The following is a 6177-nucleotide window of genomic DNA, read 5'->3' on the forward strand; positions in this document are numbered from 1 at the left end:
TCTAAGTATTGGATATTTACTCGAATAATTAAAGTAGAAAAAAGGCATATTAGTGACCACGGGTATCAAATCACTAATGATAATTCTGAAACGTCGCTGATAAGCCAAGAATTGTTTAGAGTGTTTTGGAAAATACGCATTCACGAACGCCGAAGTGTACGTTCCGCCATATTGGATTGTGTTTACAAAATGCCGGTTATGAGACGCCTATTCGATCAGGTATATTTCAAACTCAGATGCTATACATGCATCCCTGAATTCCTCATATATTTTAGAAACAAATGACAAATCTGTCACTAATGCAAATTATCTAGATGAAATCACGCGAAATAAATTAGGTGTGGAAACGAACACTGTGCTTGGAAAATTGTACTTGCTGAAATGTAAACGTCTAATAGTTGCATGCATTGGTTCGATCACGCGTTTGAGAATATTCATGGGAAGAGTATCTTGCACTAATTATGGAATTCCAAATATAAACATTACACTGATGTGGTAAATTCAATAGAAACCGTACAAGTGTGACGCCATGACTGACGCTAAATCACGCACAACGACGACGGTAGTTATGTGCATTTCTGACTCATTCTCTTTGTTACTTTGGGAAAAATGCCAAACAAATAACAGTACGCAGATTGTCAGAATGTTTCTGATTACTTACGTGACACATTTATGTAGATACGATCCCTCAATCAACGAAAATACTCCTCTGGAAATCCCGAGTACTGTTGTCAGTGTACACGCCATTTGCAATGGTCGGTCACCGGTAGTGATGTCTTACGGAAGTAAACATTGTTGTACACATTTGGTAATTTCTTTGAGGTGTAAACTTTCAACTCGGCATCCAGGATGTTCTTCGTTTTTGTCGTGTTGATTATCCACAGACATGGCGGAAACCTTTTTGTGTGTCACATTATTTCTGAGTAGTAAGCAGTACATGGAACAACTTCACTTATGGCAATGGTGTTATGTATTGATGGGCCACTGTGATCATGAGAATATACAAAATGCATCGATCCGATGCTAAAAAGGTGTGATTTTAGGGTGTGTAAGAAACAGTTTACTGAACGCGTGCCTGTCAGATACCATTGATCTTACAACTCGTTGTTACAAAGCGTATCTAACTCGCTTTCGCTCGTTGGATACGTTTTGAAACAACTCGTTGTAAATCAATGGTATCTGATAGACACTCGTGTAGTAATCTCTATATATGTATTGATTCAAGGAAACTACAGGAAAGGGGTTGAATGCAGCCTTCAGCATGGGGACTGACGTTCATACACATATTTATGTATTGACTCAAGAAAACTACAGGAAAGTGGCTGAATGCAGATTTCAGGCTGGGGACCGGCGTTAATATACATATTTATGCATTGATTCAAGGAAACTACAGGAAAGTGGTAGGATGCAGCCTTCAGAATTGGGACTGGCGTTCATACACATATTTATGCATTGATTCAAGGAAACTACAGGAAAGTGGTAGGATGCAGCCTTCAGAATTGGGACTGGCGTTAATTTACATATTTATGTATTGATTCAGGGAAACTACAGGAAAGTGGTTGAATGTAGCCTTCAGAATTGGGACTGGCGTTAATATACATATGTATGCATTGATTCAAGGAAACTACCGGGAAGTGGTTGAATGTAGCCTTCAGAATTGGGACTGGCCTTAATATACATATTTATGCATTGATTCAAGGAAACTACAGGGAAGTGGTTGAATGTAGCCTTCAGAATTGGGACTGGCGTTAATATACATATTTATGTATTGATTCAAGGAAACTACAGGAAAGTGGTAGAATGCAGCCCTCAAAATAGGGACTGACGTTCATTTACATATTTATGTATTGATTCGAGGAAACTACAGGAAAGTGGTAGAATGCAGCCCTCAGAATTGGGACTGACGTTAATATACATATTTATCTATTGATTCAAGGAAACTACAGGAAAGTGGTTGAATGTTGCCTTCAGAATTGGGACTGGTGTCAATTTACATATTTATGTATTGATTCAAGGAAACTACAGGAAAGTGGTAGAATGCAGCCTTCTGACGTTCACATACATATCATTTCTAAACGTCAGACAACATTTTACAAACTTGTTTATTATTGTATCGTTAATGCTGCTCTATTTAATTGTGAGTGTCACTGTGTGTGTCTCTGCCTGTGTCTGTGTGCCTAGGTGTGTCTATGTGTGTCAATGTGTATGGCTTCCTGTGTGTCTCTGTGTGTGTGTGTCTGTGTGTGTCAGTGTGTATGTCTGTGTCTGTGCGTATGTGTGTGTGTGTGTACGTGTGGGTGTTGGTGGCGCTGTGGGTGGCGTCTACAGCTGTAGATGATATGTGCCTGACTTTGGAAGGTTGGGGGTGGGAGAAGGATCGAGGTGAATATATATCAAAATCACATTTACGTTTGCTTCAAGAAAGTACCTGAGTATGAGGTCAGCGTTTGGGTGACCATATGTTGAACTGTCTGTGTCAGAGATTCTGCCACAATAATCCAACTTGATCCAACCTTCTACGGAACAAAGTCTCTGTGCTCAAAAAGTTTTAACTGGTCGAATTGGCCAAATGTTTAAAGCTTGACATCAAACCATGTAGGGTTAAGGCCAATTTCAAGAAAAAAATATTTAGACACACCTGTTTGAGGAAGACAATTTCTCAGAAGATGCTTTTGCTTTGAATGCAGAAAAAACTGATATTTTACCTTTAAAGAGACTAGAAATGGTAAGAGAAAAATTGGCTATGGAAAAAGAAACTTGGCTTAGAGAAATGGAAGCAGAAAAAAAAGAAATAAAAATAAAAGTTGGGAATTGAAACTGAGAATGAAATCTTCAGAATTGAAGCTGATAATGAAAAATTGAGCTTGTAAGCTGAAAAAGAAATTAAGCTAAAACAACTTGTATTACAGAATAATCTCTCTCGCCGTACCTCAAGAGGTGATGGGTCGCTTGATCTTTACAAGCAGACTAGACTTGTTCCGACCTCCTATGAACTTTATGTTGAGGAATTTGTCTTACATTTTGAAAAGGTGGCTGACAGTTTGTAACAGTTTTGGCATGTTCTTACAAAGTGTGTTTAGGGGAAATGCTAAGGAAGTTTATTCTGCCTTATCCATTCATAGGATTTTAAATTATCAGGTTGTTAAGGATGAAGTTTTGAAGCCTTAATAATTGGGTCTTTGAAAGGCATTTAGAAGTGATACACATGAGGAAGAGAATGTGAATGAATGCCATACTTACTTACTTACTTATATTGGAGATTTTACGTGCGCTTTCCGACTGCAGCGTATTTCGCACACGGGCCCGGCCAAGCCATTTAATGTGTTTCCGAAAAGGGGAAAAAGTTGTTTGGCAATCCAGTAGGGGTGTTTTAGTGGTTGCTTATATAGAATTTTGGAAATTTTGAAATTTTGAAAAAATGCCAAGAGGGTTTGGGGGGACGAACTAAGGGACCTGAGTATGGAAGTTTGTTAGTTTGATTATGTGGTCTGGTTTCGGTAGTTTATTGGGGTTTTAAATGCGATTTATTAGTCCTGTTTTGATTAAGTATACGCCTAAGGCTTTGAATTTTTCTATTTTATTTAGTGGGTTTAGGATTGCTTCTAGAGTAAGAGCCTTATTTAGATTTAGGGTGGTTTGTAGTGTAGTTCGGTGTGTTAGGTAGTGGGTGCAGTGTATGAGTGCGTGTTCTGGGGTTTCTTGTTGTTTGCAATGTGGGCAGGTTCCTGTTGCGTGTTTTCTTATTATTTTGAGGTGGTTATTTAGGTTGGTATGTCCTGTTTGGAGTTTAGTAATTACTCTGTCAATTTTTTTGGACGGATGTAGAATTTTTGGTTTGGTTAGGGGTTTTTTGAGAACCTTTTTGATTTGGCTATTTGAGTTTTGATATAGGTTATGCCATTTTTTGGTGATTTTTTGTTTGTTAACACTTTTAATTTCTGATTTGGAGATGGGTAGGTTTAAGCTTATTTCTGGGATTTTAAGGGATAGTTTAGCTGCTTTGTCAGCGTTTTCATTGCCGTATATTCCTACGTGGGCGGGGATCCAAATGAATACTATTTGTTTGCCTGCCTTAGTTAAATCGTTTGAGCTTTTTAGTATCTGATTTATTACTTCAGGGCGGTTTTTGGTGTTTTTATTTTGGAGGGCTTGTAGTCCACTGAGCGAGTCGGTAAGTATTAGGATTTTTTGTTGTTTTTTAGATTGTTGATTATGAAGGGCTGAGGCCATGCCCATTAGTTCGGCCGTGAATATTGATTGATTGTTTGGGAGTCGGTAGGATTGCGTGGCTTTAGTTGGTTGTGTGATGTGGACTCCGAAACCTGTGTGTTTGGAGATCGGATCTGAGGATCCGTCTGTGTAAATGTGACACCAATTTGACCAATTTTCATGTATGTGTGCTAGTGTGGTGGTTTTGGCTATGTTTGGGTAGGTTTGTTTATTTATTGTGCTAGCTAGTGTTATGTCTATTTTGGGTGTTTTAAGTTTTGGGGTGAAGATATTTGATTTTTTACAGTTTTGTTTAAGATTGTTTATTTGGTGTTCATTTAAGTAAATGAATGCCATGGGGCAGAGAGTATATATATATGTACATGTAAGGACAACAAAATTAATAAGATAACAAAACGTGGAAAATAACAAAGGATAGAAACTAACAAGGGAAGCCAACAGATGATTGGCGCTGATAGGTAATTAGCAATAGGCAATGGAAGTCAACACTTTATAGTAATAAGCCAGAACTTAAGTATCATAGATAAGTAATAGGCAATGGACAATGGGCAAACTGGAGGCCGGGGGTAATTAGCTCTAATAGGTGAAAGGATGGACATAGCAATGGGCAAGTGGAAGCCAGCTAGTTAATTGCACCGGCAAAGATCAAAGCAATAAGTCCCAAGCACCTCGCAAATAGGTTCCCTGTTCACGGTTCATGGCTGGCTGGTGTCTCCTGATGTCAATGGCTTCTTGTAGTTTTCTTTGTCGCCAGTTGTTGTTGTTGGTAGACAGGACTTTGGTGGCTTCCCGCATGATGTTATTGTCTTGGTTCTCCAGGATGTGTTCGGAAATAGCGGATTTCAGGTCGAGTTTGTTAACAGAGGGCTGATGTTCTTTGAGATTGGTGTTGAGGGGTCTGAGGGTTTCTCCAATGTTCTTGTGGCCACAGTTGCAGGGAATCTGGTATATATATCCTCGGGGGTTGGAACTTATGCTGCTTGTGCCTCTGCCATTGGCTTGTAGATGGGTCTTGATGGACCTGCCGCTAGAGAAGGTGACATCTATGTGGGCTTTGTTCTTGATGAGGCGGGAAATCTACCTTGGTAGGGTATGGTGATTCTGATGGGCGATGGAGATGGTGCTTGGGCCCGGGGTCGGTGTTCTTGAGGGTCTTGCGGATGGTATGGAGACTAGGTGGGCAGGACAGCTGTTGAGGGTGGTGAAGATTTCCTTGAGGTGGTCCAGTTCACTGCTGAGGGCATCCGGGAATTGGCACGTCGGGTGAGGGTGGCGATGATGGCTTGTTTTGTCTGTGCTTTACACCAATTTTATTAATTGGTTCCTGATAAATCATCCCTTCACGATTTAGTTTTAACAAGTCTGGTTCTGAGTTTGTTGACAAAAAGTCAACTTCTACTCCAGTTTGTTCTAAAAATACTTCGTGATTTTCGTCAGAGCCTACTTATAGATATTGCCGCAAGCCAGGGCATACCATTTCTGAGTGTTGAAAGCTCATTCCTCCCTGAATGCCTCTGTGAATTTCAGGTCACAGTCTTTCTGTGGTTCTGCTAATGAGGAGTTAGTTGCCGTAGACCAGTCATCAAAGTTGTTGTTATGAGAGAGGAGAACCATTTCTTAGTAGAGGTTTTGTGTCAGCTAAAGGCGGCAGTTCAAATGAGGTTTATCAAGGCTTTGGTAAAGTTTTTCACCATGGTTGGTTGGCCTAGGACTATTCAGTCAGATAAGGGCTCTAATTACATGTCAGCAGTTCGGTATAACACAACTTGGTGTGAGGGATCCAAGCAGGAATAAAGGAAGCTATTTAAATATTGAAAAGTCCCTATGAATTTGCCCTATCAGTAACCTTGGTTTTAAAGAGGAATTTCATTTTATGTTTATCTGCCCTGTCATGGTCATGTATATCTTCTTTCTTTGCATGCATGTTGTCAAACAAAAAGTACAACG

This window comes from Haliotis rufescens, unplaced genomic scaffold (assembly GCF_023055435.1).
Source record: "Haliotis rufescens isolate VD_foot unplaced genomic scaffold, xgHalRufe1.0.p SCAF_4, whole genome shotgun sequence".
NCBI lineage: Eukaryota > Metazoa > Mollusca > Gastropoda > Lepetellida > Haliotidae > Haliotis > Haliotis rufescens.